Here is a 19,505-nt window from a genome sequence, read left to right as displayed (position 1 = left end):
AACTTCATACAAGAAGAAACTTAATTTTTTTTCTTAACTATAATAAAATTGAATCTATAAATTATAACTTTCTACAAAATTCCAGGCCCTGGAAAAAAAAAAAAAGTAAAGCAAATCTTCCACAATCTCTTTCAGAGATTATTTGAGAAGCAAAATATCCCTAATTGTTTTATACATCAAAAAAATTCTGATGCTCAACCCAAAAGGATATAAATAAAGAAAAGAAATAAAGGTCAACCTCAGTCATAGATAAAAAATCCCAACTAATTTATTAATATATAAAAAGATTACTATAAACAATCAAATTTGATTTATTCAAAGACCCTATGTCACCCTCTAGTGGCAGCCTGAAAGGATACATGGGGCCCCATGGCCAGGACCTCATGATTCATGGGGCCTGATTGCTATGGATTTTACTTGTTCCCAATTGGTGGCCCTGTGTAAACAGCAGAAGGGATCCATGAGCCACTCATTAGACAGGAGACATTCCTCTTGTGGTGAAGAAGGGTCACCAGAATTCTCAATGAAGAGAGTTGAATTAGCCAGGGTACCACCAGAGGAACAAAACTAGTAGGATAGATATAGATAGATGATAGATAGATAGCTATACAGAAACAGAGAAATTTATTGCAAGAAATTTGCTTATGCACTGTGGGAGCTAAAAATAAACAGATGATAGATAATTTAAGATATAGATAGATGATAGATAGATAGATAGATTGCAAAGAATTAGGTTACACAATTATGGAGGCTGGCTAGGCAAATCTAAAATTTATGACGAGATGATTGGAAGGACAGGCTGAAAACTCTCCAGCAGGAGTTGATGCTTCAGTCGACAGAAGGAATTTCTTCTTCCTCAGGAAACTTCAGTTCTGTTTTTAAGGCCTTTCAACTGATTGGATCAGGCCCACCCAGGTTACCTCTGAATAATATTCTTAGCTTAAAGCCTAGATGATAATGAGATATACAAAATACCTTCACAGCAGCACCAGGATTAGTGTTTGTTGAATAACAGAGTGCTATACCTTAGCCATAACCAAGTTGACACATACAACTTACCATCACATCCCATGCTTTGTCAATTTGGCACCCATATTTAATCTTCTTAAACCATACTTAATCTCTAAATAAAGACAATAACAAAGTTATGTTTCTGCCTAATATGATACAACTATCTTGCATACAACTAAAAACATGTTAAGCTTTCCACAGAAGAGGATGCAAAGTCCTTGGGCAATGTTCAGTCTTCTCCTTGATAATCATGTAATTTAAATACTGAGATTAAAGTTAACTACTATAAATACATCTTATTTAACATATGATATGAAGATAAGGGAGGAAAACAACAAATATTATGTGTAAATATACATATACATACATTCACATATTCATAGCAAAATAATGCAGAAATACTTATAACAATTACAGTCTTCATTTTGCAACTGGTCACATGATCATAGTTGGTATTTACAACTACCTTCTTCCACTATGCATTCCATATTCCCTTGGCCCTCAGCAAGCACCCCAGCTGGTTGTAATTCTTTGCCTGGTAGAGTGATTGAAACATTCATTCCACAAATTCTGCTTGAATTGAGCTGTTGTAATTTTCCTCGACTTTAATCACAGGATATGGTAGTACTAAGAGATGTCATGGGAATTTCCTGTATCCCAGACATACTTTTCCTTTCCTCTAATGTGTTGTAGCAGTCCAATTTTTCCTTAGAATCTGAATCAATTAACCCAGTCAGTATGGTAACTCCCTTTTTCACCCATTGATTCAGAGGCATGAGAAACCCAAACTGGTTGGGTGGCAGTATTCACTTCCAGTTTAATGGAATCACTGCTGTGGTCCCAATGGAAACATTCCTCCTTTTGGGACTAAGACCTATAGACTAGTAAAGCATACTAAGGTCACAGGAATAGGAAGCAAAAGTTTTTCCAGTGAATCCATAGAGGTAATAGTGTGGTGCCACTCTCATTTCCACTCCTTGATTCCTGGGTTCTTGACTCCTGGCTATGGGAAAAACAGGATACCATGTATTCTGATTTAGAACATATACTGCCTCCAAAACTGGTTGTAGGAGGGTCAAGATGCATCAACTTCTTCTTCACCTTAGGAGAGTTAACTTGACATGCCCTTCACTACTAGACTCCTAGAAATTTCACTAAGGTCAAAGGCCCCTGAATTTTTGTTGGATTTATTTCCCACCCTCTGACATGCAAATTACCAATATGTCTAGATTAGCTGAGACTTCTTGCTCACTAGGTCCAATCAGCAAAACATCATCATTTAAAATGGACTGGTGTGATACCTTGTGGAACAGAAAGGTGATCAAGATTTCTGCAGACTAAATTATAAGTCTGGAGAGGCGATATATCCCTGAGGTAGGACAGTGAAGATGTATTGCTGGCCTTGCCAGCTGAAAGCAAACTTTTGTTTTTATTGTTTTTATTGGAACCCATCTGAACATCAGATATACCTGGTGTTGGTTAGCAAAAACCATTTGTACAATTGATATTGATGGTGCCAAAACCAAAACAGTGACTGGACATGATGGGGAAAGACGTTGGGAACAAAAACCTGATTTTGGAGAGGAAAATAAAAGCCAGTCAGATTCAGTGAGGATTCAAAACCTGATACAACAAAATCCTTGTACAAAATATAAATTTATTATGAATACCTGGAAGGATAATCTGAGAAAGGAAAAGATAAAAGGAGGCCAACACGAAGGAGGCAGGAGGAGGGGGAGAGGAAAAAAGAGAAGACAAAGGTGAAATGAGAGGAAGAAGAAAACACAGCTGAACACAACAGAGGTGCAGAAGCTTACCTGCCCAAATGGCATTAAAGTCTTGCTATGTAATCTCAACTTCTGGTAGTCTTTACTAACTAACAGATATTGAGAAAAAAACATTTACCAGGTCAATAGGTGCATATCAGTTACCAGGGGATGTGTTAATTTCTTCAAGCAATGAAATCACATCTGGAATAGCAGCTGCAATAAGAGTCACCACTTGGTTAAGTTTACAATAATTGACTGCCATTCTTCAAGATTCATTTTCTTCTGCACAGGACAAATAGGTGCATTGAATGAGGGTTTGTTGGAAATCACCACCCCTGTTTCTTTCAGTCCTTTATGGTGGCAGTAGTCTCTGTGTTCCCTCCAGTAGTGTGGTTGACTATTTTCCTTGAAAGAGGCAGTTCTAAGTGGCTTCCACTTGGTTTTTCCTACCATAACAACTCTTACTCCACAGGTCATTGAATCAATGTGGGGACTCTGCCAGTTGTCCAGTAGGTCTATTCCAATTTTACATTCCAGAACTGGGAGAAAAACCACACGATGGGTTCTGGGACCCACTGGACTCACTGTGAGGCAGATCTAAGCCAAAACTTCATTGATCATCTGATTTCCTTATATTGACCTACTCTGACTAGTGTAATACAGTGATGTCTTTGGTCTCCTGAAATTAGTGTCAGGTCAGAGTCAGTGCCCATAACTCCCCCAAAGTCTGATTCTTTTCGCAATGCACAGTCACCCAGGTAAATTGTCATAGATCTCTTTGGGGAAACGTGGGGAAAAGATTAACTATAAAAAGTTTGCCAGTTTAGCAGGGCCCTTCCTCAAGGGACTTGCCCCCCGACCCTTAATTAAAGAGGTTCTGGCTCTGTAAACTGACTCATGTCTAGGAATTGATTGAGGGGACAGTGGTCTGTTGATTCAAGTTAGCCCCCTGTTCACTCACCTCAGGACTCTTCTGCTTAAGGGAGGCCATTACAACTTCTTCAGGCAAAACAAAGTTAATCTCCTCACACAGGGGTCACAGGGATACTTCTAATGGCAAAAAGGACTCGATAGAATCTAGAGTTTCATATGCCTAGTTTGATTGGAATCTTCCCCTATGTCCCCATTCTAGTTTTCAAGATCTCGTTCTTTCCCAATCAGTGCCCTCATTTTAACAGAAGATGTCTGCGATGTTGAAAATGCAGGACAACCCTATCTCCAGCCCCCTCACAATGCAGCTAACAGTGGTTTCAGGAAATTTCATTTCCTGGAAAATTCCAGATATTTCTAGGAACTTGGCTATCTTGTCCCTGCACAAGTTGTAGCTGATAACAACAAGCAGTGCAGACTCTCTCCAGCAGAGGGAACCATTAAACAAGGGCATTCTTAGAAAACATCATTAGAAAAACTTTTCTGTTTCTCTATAGTCTTCAAGACATTGAGAGCAACTCAACATAAGTAACTGATAAATTAGGCAAGAAAGAAAAGACATCCAAACTGGAAAGGAAGAAGTAAAACTGACACTATTGCAGATGACATGATATTATATACAGAAAACCCTAAAGATTCTACCAACTGTTAGGACTAATAAATGAATTCAGTAAAGTTGCAGGACACAAAATCAATATACAGAAATCTGTTGCATTTCTATACACTATTAACAAACAATCAGAAAGAGAAAGCAAGAAAACAATTGCATTTACAATTGTATCATAAAGAATAAAATACCTAGGAATAAATTTAACCAAGGAGCTGAAAGACCTATACACTGAAAATTATAAGACATTGATGAAAGAAATTAAAGAACACAAATAAATGGAAAGATAGTCCATGCTTATGGATTGGAAGAATAAATACTGTTAAAATGTCCCTACTACCAAAACAATGTGCAGATTCAATGCAATCTCTGTCAAAGTTACAATGTCATTTTTCAGAAATAGAAAAAACAATCCTAAAATTTGTATGGAACCACAAAGACCTTGAGTAGCCAAAGCAATCTTGATAAAGAAGAACAGAGCTGGAAACATCATACTCTCTGATTTCAAATTTTATTACAAAGTTATAGTAATCAAAACAGTATGATATTGGCATAAAAACAGACACACAGATCAATGGAACATAATAGAGATCCCAGAAATAAAGCCACACATGTATGGTCAATTAATTCATGACAAAGGAGCCAGGAATATACAATGAGGAAAAGGACAATCTCTTCAGTAAATGGTGTTGGGAAAACTGGACAGCCACATAAAAAGTAATGAAACTGAACCACTATATTACCTCATACACAAAGTTAACTCAAAGTGAATTGAAGACTTGAATGTAAGACCTGAAACCAAAAATCTCTTAGAGTTAAAAATAGGCAATAAGCTCCTTGGTGATGATATTTTGGATTTGACACCAAAAGCAAAGGAAATAAAAAAAACCAAGTGGGACTACATCAAACTAAAAAGCCTCTGAACAGCAAAGGAAACCATCAGCAAAATAAAAAGGTGACCGACTGAATGGGAGAAAACATTTTCAAATTATATACCTGATATGAGGTTAATATGCAAAATATATAAAGAACTCATACAGCTCAACAGCAAAAAAAAAAAAAAAAAAAAAATCCAATTTGATTTATAAATGGGCAGAGAATCTAAATAGACATTTTCCAAAGAAGATATACAGATGGCCAATGGATACAATAAAAGATGTTTAACATCACTAATCATCAGGGAAAAGGCAAATCAAAACCTCAAGGATTATCACCTCACACCTGTTAGAATGGCTATTATCAAAAAGACAAGAAATAACAAGTGCAGGAAAGGATGTAGAGGAAATAGAATCCTTGTGCACTGTTGACGGGAATGTAAATCAGTGCAGTCACTATGGAACACAATATGGAAGTTCCTCAAAAAATTAAAAATAGAACTATTATACAATCCAGCAATCCCACTTCTAGATGTTTATCCAAAGAAAATGAAAACACTAACTTGAGGGACTTCCCTGGTGGTCCAGTAGTTAGGACTCCGCACTTTCACTGCCGAGGGCCAGGGTTCGATCCCTGGTTGGGGAACTAAGATCCCACAAGCCACGCAACACAGCCAAAAGAAAAAATAAAAAAAACACTAACTTGAATATGCACCCCCATATTCACTGCAGCATTATTTACAATAGCCAAGATGTGGAAACAACTTAAGTGTCCACTGATGGCTGAAAGGATAAAGAAAATGTGGCATATACACAATAGCATATAATTCAGCCATAAAAAAGAATGAAACTTTGCCATTTGTGACAACATGGATGGACCTTGAGAGTATTATGCTAAGTGAAATAAATCAGACAGAGCAGACAGAGAGAGACAAATACCATATGATCTCACTTATATGTGGAATCTTAAAAAAAAAAAAAAGCTCCTGGATACAGATACAAAGATCACATTGGTGGTTACCACAGGCAGGGGTGGAAGGCGGGCAAAATGGGTGAAAGAAGTCAGAGGTACAAACTTCCAGTTATAAAACAAATAAATCCTGTGAATGTAATGTACAGCATAGTGGCTATAGTTAATAACACTGTATTACATATTTGAAAGTTGCTAGGTGAGTAGATCTTAAAATTTCTCATCACAAGATAAAATATTTTATAGCTGTGTTATGACAGATGTGAACTAGACTTATTATTTCACAGTGTATACAAATAACAAATCATTATGTTGTACACTTGCAACTAATATAATGTTGTATGTCAGTTATACATCAATCATAGAAAAGATGAGTGAGGTATTCACCTATTCAGAAATAGAAAAATAAATATTTTCATGATTTATATTACTTATTTAAATAATGTTATTATTTTAAAAATTGTAATGCATGCTTACGATATTACAGAGATACAGTATCTTCTTCAACCATTCAAACCACTCTCTGAGGGTTGTTATCCCAATTTTATAGATGAGGAAACCAAGAGAGAACAAGTCATTTAATGAAGTGTTGGAACTAGAATTTGGATCCATGTTGTCTGATGCAGAACCTGGACTCTTCAGCATGTGGATACATCATTTCTTGAAAAAGAAAGTTTTCCCAAAGATACTTATTCTATACCACCTAAGTGTCTTTATTTAATTTTCCTTTATCCTGTGAGAAACTTTACCAGTGAATATTAATGTGTGAATAATCATCTTTTTAAATCACCTACTGTGAATTTGGTTCAACCAAGAATAATATCCTCCTAATAACTTGTTACTGAGGAAGCAACATTTTGATAGGTAAAACAATCAAAATAAATTTTGATTAGGAAATTTAGGGTCTCCAAGACCAAGAGAGTAGAGCAAAGTGGTCTTTGTACAACCATAGAACAATTTAGTCATCTAGAGACTTGACCAAAACGTTCAAAAAGAGAAATAAATTATATAGAGAATAATTTTCTATAACTGTCAAAAAAAGACAGGAACAATAAAGAAATGGATGGATTTATTGACAATCATATGCAAAATATATTTACACCATAACAAAAATTTAAAGACAAATAACATGGAAAACATTTGCAATGTATATGTAAAACAAGGAGTTATAGCCTTGATATATAATGGGCTCTTTCTTTTCAGCTTAAAAAGAACAGCAGTAGAAAAGTGGAAGAAAACATGAAGTAACAATATGTGAAAGAAGAAAATACACTGTCAATAACATTTGAAAAAGTTCTTATTTGTATAAATAAATAGCCCATCTGAGAGCATTGACTGTCTCTCCATTTGTTTGTGAGAAGAGGCACAGTTGATACAAAGGCACAGAATAAAACATAAAAACAAAAACATAAACAAAAACCCACCAAAGTATGTATCTAACCACATCAAATTATTTCAGCAATTTCCAAATCTTATTTTATTTTTTCCTAAATAAGTCACCTTAATATGTACTAGACATCCTCATTGTATAACTGATACTAGATAAGAGTCCACTTGTACAAACTAATGTAAAAGAAAGACCAACATTTCATAATAAATGGTGGGGCAGGGGAGTTCAGTAAGCTTTATCTTGAAAAATTAAAAAAAATAGTTTTGAAAATAAGTTTATCTTATACTTCCAAGATTTAAGGGGCTTTCCTGGTGGCGCAGTGGTTAAGAATCTGCCTTCCCCGTGCAGGGGACACGGGTTCGAGCCCTGGTCCGGGAAGATCCCACATGCCACAGAGCAACTAAGCCCTTGCGCCACAACTACTGAGCCTGTGCTCTAGAGCCCGCGAGCCACAACTACTGAGCCCACGTGCCACAACTACTGAGCCCGCGTGCTCTAGAGCCCGTGCTCCGCAACAAGAGAAGCCACGGCAATGAGAAGCCAGTGCACCACAACAAAGAGTAGCCCCCGCTCGCCCGCACGCAGCAATGAAGACCCAATGCAGCGAAAAATAAATAAATAAGATTTAAGCTACAATTGTGTATATGCAGTAATTATTAGACTGAGAAAGAATCAAGGGTTGAGAGGGCCATTATTTCTCAACCTAATTTTATAGTAGCAGGGTAGCATGACTCTACCTCTTGTTTGACTTCTGTAACATGTATAATGTGTCATTTTTGCAAAAAAAAACAGAATATTTTTGGATTTTATTTTTACCAAGAGCATCTCTTAATACTTCGTGCTTCAATTCATCCTCCTTTGAAGCACCTGCCAATCTTCTTAGTGTCCCTGTTGATTTTCTATATTTAAATCATTAACTTGTTTAATTCTGATGTTCTCCCATTTGTCAATAACTTTGCCTTAGACAAACTTAGACAAATCTCTACTACTACTTTCATGGCTTTCGTAAAATCTGAATTACTTTGAAAGTAAATGTAATTGCCATAGTACACACTGTGTTGACTATTATCAAGTGTTAGCATCTGACAGCTGGTGAAAGGCAGTCCACAATGTCCTTGATGTCATGACACAGATGAAGGAAGGCTAATGCCAGGTAGGAAGGGTGAGTGAGTGGCAGGCAATTTGCAAGTGTCAGCTCATCAGTAAATAATTTTGCTTCTATTGCTTCTAACATTTATTGCTTTCTTATACAACCTCATAACTGCAATGATTCTGTGAAGAATGGGGACTTCCTGTATAATATGGTAAAACTGAAGATGCTTTAACACAATTCTTAAGTGATTCTCTTAGCTCTAATGTGATGTAGTCAAGACAGACATCATTATTTCCACTTTATACTTGACTTAGAGAGCTTACACAATTTGCTTGAGTTCACAGAATCATTGAATAATGTAGCTGAGATTTGTACCCAAATCTGTTTCTGTACTAAAATCCTGTTTAATCTAATGTATTATACTGCCTCCCAGTGGTATGAACTTATATTCACAGATATCTGTAATAAATAGTTACATTATTTCCATTCTTCTGGATTTAGGAAGGTTGAAGATTTAATTGTTCATTAGCAAAGTAATCTTTCCCTGCATATCAAGGATGCTCTTTTTTAATATTTACATCCCTGCATACCAAGGATGCTCTTTTTAAATATTCACATCTTTCTGAATTTGTACAATTTTATGCTTTAGACATGCAAGGCGAAGTTAATTATATGAAAAGTTAACATGTATAGTGTTTATTTTATCCAAGGCAGTGTATCCTAAAAGTTATGAAACTATTTTTATTATTCCTACTTTAAGAGTAAAATGAATGAATCTTGTAGTCTACGTAACTTGCCTATATTACACAGCTAACAGTGGCCAAGCTAAGGCTCACACTTTCCTGTTCATCTCTAAATCCAAACCATACCTTTAGAGCTGCTTTCCAATATAGTAGCCATTAATCACTTTTGAGTATTTAAATTTAAATCAATTATAATTAAATAAAATTTTAAAAATCTAGGCACATTTCAAGTGCTCATGAGCCCCATTGTGGCTGGTGGCTACAGTTTTGGTTGCACTGATGTGGAATATTTCCACCATTGCAGAAACCTGATTCAACGGTGTTAGTCTAGAATAAAGATAATAGTTTTCTTCCAGATGTTGAACAAAAAACTTGATTTGTTCTGGAGATCTGAAAACTTTGATCTAAGTTTTAACTCCAAAATATTGTTTAAATATTGTTTTTATATCTTCCAAATTTGGCACAACTGGGTTTTTGTACCAGTATCTCTAATCGACCTGGAAGTCGATTTCAGAAATTTGCCACTGCACCATCAGTCACGCTCATTGTATTGTGACCCTGTTACCCCACTACCAGGTGAGATTTCAGTTTAAGTGAGTAACCATTCCAATTCTGGATCTACACTCTCCCGTAATTTCATCTGAAGGTTTTGACTCGGGTTTGTAGTCTTGTCTATAAAATGGATGATTCGTTACATAAGAAGCAGTTGATTTTTTATCAATTCAATAAAAGAGTCAGACCGGCTAGGGGGCAAGATGGCGGAAGAGTAAGACGCGGAGATCACCTTCCTTCCCACAGATACAGCAGAAATACATCTACACGTGGAACTGCTCCTACAGAACACCCACTGAACGCTGGCAGAAGACGTCAGACCTCCCAAAAGGCAAGAAAATCCCCACGTACTTGGGTAGGGTAAAAGAAAAAAGAAATAACAGAGACAAAAGAATAGGGACGGGACCTGCGCCAGTGGGAGGGAGCCGTGAAGGAGGAAAGGTTTCCAGGCACTAGGAAGCCCCTTTGCGGGTGGAGACTGCGGGTGGCAGAGGGGGGAAGCTTCGGAGCCGCGGAGGAGAGCGCAGCCACAGGGGTGCGGAGGGCAAAGCGCAGAGACTCCCGCACAGAGGCTCGGCGCCAACCAGCACTCACCAGCCCGAGAGGCTTGTCTGCTCACTCGCCAGGGCGGGCGGGGGCTGGGAGCTGAGGCTCGGGCTTTGGTGCTAGCCGGGAGGGAGTCCGGGAAAAAGTCTGCAGCTGCCGAAGAGGCAAGAGACTTTTTCTTGCCTCTTTGTTTCGCGGCGCGCAAGGAGAGGGGATTCAGAGCGCTGCCTAAATGAAATCCAGAGACGGGTGCGAGCCAAGCGGCTATCAGCGCGGATCCCACAGCAACAGGGGCGCAGAGGGAAAAACGGAGAGATTCCCGCACAGAGGCTCAGCGCCGAGCAGCGCTCACCAGCCCGAGAGGCTTGTCTGCTCACCCGCTGGGGCAGGCGGGGCTGGGAGCTGAGGTGCGGGCTTCGGTCGGATCGCAGGGAGAGGACTGGGGTTGGCGGCGTGAACACAGCCTGAAGGGGTTGGCGTGCCGCGGCGAGCCGGGAGGGAGCCAGAGAGGAGGTCTGCAGCCGCCGAAGAGGCAAGAGACTTTTTCTTGCCTCTTTGTTTCGCGGCGCGCGAGGAGAGGGGATTCAGAGCGCCGCCTAGACGAACTCCAGAGGCGGGCGCGAGCCGCGGCTAACAGCGCGGACCCCAGAGACTGGTAGGAAACGCTAAGGCTGCTGCTGCCGCCACCAAGAAGCCTGTGTGCGAGCCCAGGTCACTCTCCACACCGCCCCTCCCGGGAGCCGGTGCAGCTCGCCACTGCCAGGCTCCCGTGATCCAGGGACAACTTCCCCGGGAGAACACACGGCGCGCCTCAGGCTGCTGCAACATCACGACGCCTCTGCCGCCGCAGGCTCGCCCCGCCTCCTCCGTACCGCTCCCTCCCCCGGCCTGAGTGAGCCAGAGCCCCCGAAGCAGCTGCTCCTTTAACCCCGTTCTGTCTGGGCGGGGAACGGACGCCCTCAGGCAACGTACATGCAGAGGCGGGTCCAAATCCAAAGCTGAACGCTGGGAGCTCTACGAACAAAGAAGAGAAAGGGAAATCTCCCCCAGCAGCCTCAGAAGCAGCGGATTAAAGCTCCACAAACAACTTGATGTGCCTGCATCTGTTGAATACCTGAATAGACAACGAATCATCCCAAATTCAAAAGGTGGACTTTAGGAGCAGGATATATTAATTTCCCCTTTTCCTTTTTTTGTGAGTGTATATGTGTATGCTTCTGGGTGAGATTTTGTCTGTATAGCTTTGCTTTCACCATCAGTCCTAGGGTTAGGTCCGTCCATTTTTTTTTTTTTTTTTTTTTTTTACTTAAAAAAATTTTTTTTTCCTAATATATGCTTTCTTAATAATTTTTTCCGTATTTTCTATTTTTAGAAATTAAAAATTTTTTAATAAGTTTTTTCATATTTTTTATTTTAAAAAATTAAAAATTTTTTTAATAAATTTTTTTCTTAAAAATCTTTTTCTTATTTTTTACTATAAAAAATTAATAAATCTATTTTTAAAAATTAAAAAAAATTTTTTTCTGAATACATTTACTCTTAATAATTTTTTTTCTTATTTTTTATTATAATAGCTTTATTTTATTTTATTTTATCCTCTTTTTATCTTTCTATTTTTTTCTCCCTTATATTCTGAGCTGTGTGGATGAAAGGCTCTTGGTGCTCCAGCCAGGCATCAGGGCTGTGCCTCTGAGGTGAGAGAGCCAACCTCAGGACACTGGTCCACATGAGACCTACCAGCTCCACGTAATACCAAACGGCAAAAATCTCTCAGAGATCTCCATCTCAACATCAAGACCCAGCTTCACTCAACGACCAGCAAGCTACAGGGCTGGACACCCTATGCCAAACAACTAGCAAGACAGGAACACAGCCCCATCCATTAGCAGGGAGGCTGCCTAAAATCATAAGGCCACAGACACCCCAAAACACACCACCAGACGTGGACGTGCCCACCAGAAAGACAAGATTCAACCTCATCCACCAGAACACAGGCAATAGTCCCCTCCACCAGGAAGCCTACACAACCCACTGAACCAACCTTACCCACTGGGGACAGATACCAAAAACAACGGGAACTACGAACCTGCAGCCTGTGAAAAGGAGACCCCAAACACAGTAAGATAAGCAAAATGAGACGACAGAAAAACACACAGCAGATGAAGGAGCAGGGTCAAAACACACCAGACCTAACAAATGAAGAGGAAATAGGTAATCTACCTGAAAAAGAATTCAGAATAATGATAGTAAGGATGATCCAAAATCTTGGAAATAGAATAGACAAAATGCAAGAAACATTTAACAAGGACGTAGAAGAACTAAAGAGGAACCAAGCAACGATGAAAAACACAATAAATGAAATTAAAAATACTCTAGATGGGATCAATAGCAGAATAACTGAGGCAGAAGAAAGGATAAGTGACCTGGAAGATAAAATGGTGGAAATAACTACTGCAGAGCAGGATAAAGAAAAAAGAATGAAAAGAACTGAGGACAGTCTCAGAGACCTCTGGGACAACATTAAACGCACCAACATTCGAATTATAGGGGTCCCAGAAGAAGAAGAGAAAAAGAAAGGGACTGAGAAAATATTTGAAGAGATTATAGTTGAAAACTTCCCTAATATGGGAAAGGAAATAGTTAATCAAGTCCAGGAAGCACAGAGAGTCCCATACAGGATAAACCCAAGGAGAAACACGCCAAGACACATATTAATCAAACTGTCAAAAATTAAATATAAAGAAAACATATTAAAAGCAGCAAGGGAAAAACAACAAATAACACACAAGGGAATCCCCATAAGGTTAACATCTGATCTTTCAGCAGAAACTCTGCAAGCCAGAAGGGAGTGGCAGGATATACTTAAAGTGATGAAGGAGAAAAACCTACAACCAAGGTTACTCTACCCAGCAAGGATCTCATTCAGATTTGATGGAGAAATTAAAACCTTTACAGACAAGCAAAAGCTGAGAGAGTTCAGCACCACCAAACCAGCTTTACAACAAATGCTAAAGGAACTTCTCTAGGCAAGAAACACAAGAGAAGGAAAACACCTACAATAACAAACCCAAAACATTTAAGAAAATGGGAATGGGAACATACATATCGATAATTACCTTGAATGTAAATGGATTAAATGCTCCCACCAAAAGACACAGACTGGCTGAATGGATACAAAAACAAGACCCATATATATGCTGTCTACAAGAGACCCACTTCAGACCTAGAGACACATACAGACTGAAAGTGAGGGGATGGAAAAAGATATTCCATGCAAATGGAAATCAAAAGAAAGCTGGAGTAGCAATTCTCATATCAGACAAAATAGACTTTAAAATAAAGAATATTATAAGAGACAAAGAAGGACACTATATAATGATCAAGGGATCGATCCAAGAGGAAGGTATAACAATTGTAAATATTTATGCACCCAACATAGGAGCACCTCAATACATAAGGCAAATACTAACAGCCATAAAAGGGGAAATTGACAGCAACACAATCATAGTAGGGGACTTTAACACCCCACTTTCATCAATGAACAGATCATCCAAAATGAAAATAAATAAGGAAACACAAGCTTTAAATGATACATTAAACAAGATGGACTTAATTGATATTTATAGGACATTCCACCCAAAAACAACAGAATACACATTTTTCTCAAGTGCGCGTGGAACATTCTCCAGGATAGATCATATCTTGGGTCACAAATCAAGCCTTGGTAAATTTAAGAAAATTGAAATCGTATCAAGTATCTTTTCCGACCACAACGCTATGAGACTAGATATCAATTACAGGAAAAGATCTGTAAAAAATACAAACACATGGAGGCTACACAATACACTACTTAATAATGAAGTGATCACTGAAGAAATCAAAGGGGAAATCAAAAAATACCTAGAAACAAATGACAATGGAGATACGACGACCCAAAACCTATGGGACGCAGCAAAAGCAGTGCTAAGAGGGAAGTTTATAGCAATACAAGCCTACCTCAAGAAACAGGAAACATCTCGAATAAACAACCTAACCTTGCACCTAAAGCAATTAGAGAAAGAAGAACAAAAAAACCCCAAAGCTAGCAGAAGGAAAGAAATCATAAAGATCAGGTCAGAAATAAATGAAAAAGAAATGAAGGAAACAATAGCAAAAATCAATAAAACTAAAAGCTGGTTCTTTGAGAAGATAAACAAAATTGATAAACCATTAGCCAGACTCATCAAGAGAAAAAGGGAGAAGACTCAAATCAATAGAATTAGAAATGAAAAAGGAGAAGTAACCACTGACACTGCAGAAATACAAAAGATCATGAGAGATTACTACAAGCAACTCTACGCCAATAAAATGGACAACCTGGAAGAAATGGACAGATTCTTAGAAATGCACAAACTGCCGAGACTGAACCAGGAAGAAATAGAAAATATGAACAGACCAATCACAAGCACTGAAATTGAAACTGTGATTAAAAACCTTCCAACAAACAAAAGCCCAGGACCAGATGGCTTCACAGGTGAATTCTATCAAACATTTAGAGAAGAGCTAACACCTATCCTTCTCAAACTCTTCCAAAATATTGCAGAGGGAGGAACACTCCCAAACTCATTCTACGAGGCCACCATCACCCTGATACCAAAACCAGACAAAGATGTCACAAAGAAAGAAAACTACAGGCCAATATCACTGATGAACATAGATGCAAAAATCCTCAACAAAATACTCGCAAACAGAATCCAACAGCACATTAAAAGGATCATACACCATGATCAAGTGGGGTTTATCCCAGGAATGCAAGGATTCTTCAATATACGTAAATCAATCAATGTGATACACCATATTAACAAATTGAAGGAGAAAAACCATATGATCATCTCAATAGATGCAGAGAAAGCTTTCGACAAAATTCAACACCCATTTATGATAAAAGTCCTGCAGAAAGTAGGCATAGAGGGAACTTTCCTCAACATAATAAAGGCCATATATGACAAACCCACAGCCAACATTGTCCTCAATGGTGAAAAACTGAAACCATTTCCACTAAGATCAGGAACAAGACAAGGTTGCCCACTCTCACCACTATTATTCAACATAGTTTTGGAAGTGTTAGCCACAGCAATCAGAGAAGAAAAAGAAATAAAAGGAATCCAAATCGGAAAAGAAGAAGTAAAGCTGTCACTGTTTGCAGATGACATGATACTATACATAGAGAATCCTAAAGATGCTACCAGAAAACTCCTAGAGCTAATCAATGAATTTGGTAAAGTAGCAGGATACAAAATTAATGCACAGAAATCTCTTGCATTTCTATACACTAATGACGAAAAATCTGAAAGTGAAATTAAGAAAACACTCCCGTTTACCACTGCAACAAAAAGAATAAAATATCTAGGAATAAACCTACCTAAGGAGACAAAAGACCTGTATGCAGAAAATTATAAGACACTGATGAAAGAAATTAAAGATGATACAAATAGATGGAAAGATATACCATGTTCTTGGATTGGAAGAATCAACATTGTGAAAATGACTCTACTACCCAAAGCAATCTACAGATTCAATGCAATCCCTATCAAACTACCACTGGCATTTTTCACAGAACTAGAACAAAAAATTTCACAATTTGTATGGAAACACAAAAGACCCCGAATAGCCAAAGCAATCTTGAGAACGAAAAATGGAGCTGGGGGAATCAGGCTCCCTGACTTCAGACTATATTACAAAGCTACAGTAATCAAGACAGTTTGGTACTGGCACAAAAACAGAAATATAGATCAATGGAACAGGATAGAAAGCCCAGAGATAAACCCATGCACATATGGTCACCTTATCTTTGATAAAGGAGGCAAGCATATACAGTGGAGAAAAGACAGCCTCTTCAATAAGGGGTGCTGGGAAAATTGGACAGATACATGTAAAAGTATGAAATTAGAACACTCCCTGACACCATGCACAAAAATAAACTCAAAATGGATTAAAGACCTAAGTGTAAGGGCAGACACTATCAAACTCTTAGAGGAAAACATAGGCAGAACATTCTATGACATACATCACAGCAAGATTCTTTTTGACCCAGCTCCCAGAGAAATGGAAATAAGAACACAAATAAACAAATGGGACCTAATGAAACTTAAAAGCTTTTGCACAGCAAAGGAAACCATAAACAAGACCAAAAGACAACCCTCAGAATGGGAGAAAATATTTGCAAATGAAGCAACTGACAAAGGATTAATCTCCAAGATTTACAAGCAGCTCATGCAGCTCAATAACAAAAAAACGAACAACCCAATCCAAAAATGGGCAGAAGACCTAAATAGACATTTCTCCAAAGAAGATATACAGATGGCCAACAGACACATGAAAGAATGCTCAACATCATTAATCATTAGAGAAATGCAAATCAAAACTACAATGAGATATCATCTCACACCGGTCAGAATGGCCATCATCAAAAAATCTAGAAACAATAAATGCTGGAGAGGGTGTGGAGGAAAGGGAACCCTCTTGCACTGTTGGTGGGAATGTAAATTGATACAGCCACTATGGAGAACAGTATGGAGGTTCCTTAAAAAACTACGAATAGAACTACCATACGATCCAGCAATCCCACTCCTGGGCATATACCCTGAGAAAACCATAGGTCAAAAAGAGTCATGTACCAAAACGTTCATTGCAGCTCTATTTACAATAGCCAGGACATGGAAGCAACCTAAATGTCCATCGACAGATGAATGGATAAAGAAGATGTGGCACATATATACAATGGAATATTACTCAGCCATAAAGAGAAATGAAATGGAGGTATTTGTAATGAGGTGGATGGAGTTAGAGTCTGTCATACAGAGTGAAGTAAGTCAGAAAGAGAAAAACAAATACAGTATGCTAACACATATATACGGAATCTAAGGGGAAAAAAAGCCATGAAGAACCTAGTGGCAAGACGGGAATAAAGACACAGACCTACTAGAGAATGGACTTGAGGATATGGGGAGGGGGTGGGGTGAGATGTGACAGGGTGAGAGAGTGTCATGGACATATATACACTACCAAATGTAAAATAGATAGCTAGTGGGAAGCAGCCGCATAGCACAGGGAGATCAGCTCGGTGCTTTGTGACCACCTATAGGGGTGGGATGGGGAGGGTGGGAGGGAGGGAGATGCAAGAGGGAAGAGATATGGGAACATATTGTATATGTATAACTGATTCACTTTGTTATAAAGCAGAAGCTAACACACCATTGTAAGGCAATTATACTTCAATAAAGATGTTTAAAAAACAAAAATAAATAAATAAATAAATAAAAATAAAAATAAAAGAGTCAAAAAAGGACTCAATAAAGGAGTCAAACGATCATCATTACACTGTGCATCTTGCCTTACTACCTTTCTACACTGAGTTGATTCAAATTTTTATCCAAAACTAATGAAGCTGCTAGAGCATTTTTCTGTAACAACTGAAATATCAGTTTTACAGGCCTGATAGTTTGATAGTCTGTCAACTTCACGACCGTGTAGTTATTTTTGCCAACATCCCTACACTGACTTCTGTTCTCCTCACTCTATTTGTCATATTATCTTCTGTGCTAATTGGAAAGAAACATTTCATATTATCTTTTTCTTTGTTTGGGCCCAACAACTCCAATTTTCTTACACAGTCAACTGCCATCTTATCATTGTTTGTATGGTATACCATAACATGTGGTCCTTCTCCATCTGTATTTCTAGCTTCTTTCTTTTTTTCCCATGGAGTTTTGTGAGGACTCTGCAGTACCATTGCCAAGGGCTGAGTCAGGATCATTTTGGCATATATCTTACATCAGTAGATACAAAGGGAATGTCTTGTGACTTCAGAGGACTATTTTCAGCCTCATTTTTAGGCTTTGTACTTAGCTTATTTTTATCCACCTCTCAAAGTCTGAATAAGAGCTTATTCCAGATTGCAGTAATCCTACGACTGCATCAGTCATTTCCGGGCACTCAGAAACAGAAGTAGCACCTGTCAGTATAGGGGCAGGGCACTTTTCACGATTGGTTATCCCAAGGCCAAGGCAGGCATCTGGGTTGGGTAACTTTTCAGCAGAGTTTGCTTCGAAGCCCTATTTGCGTCCATAGCTTCTACAGACTTCATAGCATTCACATGGCTCTTCTTATGCAAGGAGGTTTTCAGAGGATGGAGATGATGCTTTTTGCTTTATTCTTCTCAAAGACGAATTCTCTAAGGATGTGGTACTGAGGTGTAGGGAGCCTGTTCTCACTATATCTACTCCACAGAGAACTAATTTGTTTCATCAACACTCATGAAATTCACTACACAAAAAGCTGGTCTCCCTTGTGTGTGGGCAAGTTCCTGTGGGGCACTCTAGAACTCTAGCACTGAAGGCAATGTATGGCATGTCTTCTTAGGTGGATCTGATGGCAGGAGTTTGAAAAGTATGATTTGGAAATTATATTGAACCTCATAAAAGTCAGACAAGGCTTACTTATTAGGAGTATTGAAGGGGCGCACGCAGTTTCCTCCTGCTTTTTCTTACTGCTTTGGAAAAAGCTGAAAAACCCTTTATTTTCTTCTCTTTCATAATGTCTAGGATCTGGGATCCCTGGCAGGACTCTTTGCTGACACCTATGGCATACAATTCTTTTGGTCCCAGATCATTAAGGGATGTTGCCAAGTAGAAAGGCTCCTGAGTTTGATAATCCCTCAACAACACAGTGTGTTGATCAAACTCACATTTGCTGCATATAACAGGAAAAAGGTCCTGAAGTGACACGTGAACTAACCCTCACTATTGTCTTCTGGGTTTTCTTTTCTTTGAAACTTTGCAATTACTCTATTTCCACGAAAAGTAAAGACAGCATATTTCTGAACTTGGGGTGAAGCAAGGCAGACAGTAAAAATCAGCTATCATTTTAAAATGTTTCATTTCAGTTTACCAAAGAATCTATGAGATTGTTAAGAGTTACAGACAGTGCAAAAAAGGGCTTCCTTATAGATACAGAAAAATCCAGCATTAAAAAACATCAA

This window comes from Balaenoptera borealis, assembly GCF_965194805.1.
Source record: "Balaenoptera borealis genome assembly, chromosome: 13".
NCBI lineage: Eukaryota > Metazoa > Chordata > Mammalia > Artiodactyla > Balaenopteridae > Balaenoptera > Balaenoptera borealis.
The sequence above is the reverse complement of the archived record's forward strand: the minus strand, read 5'-3'. Positions refer to the sequence as shown.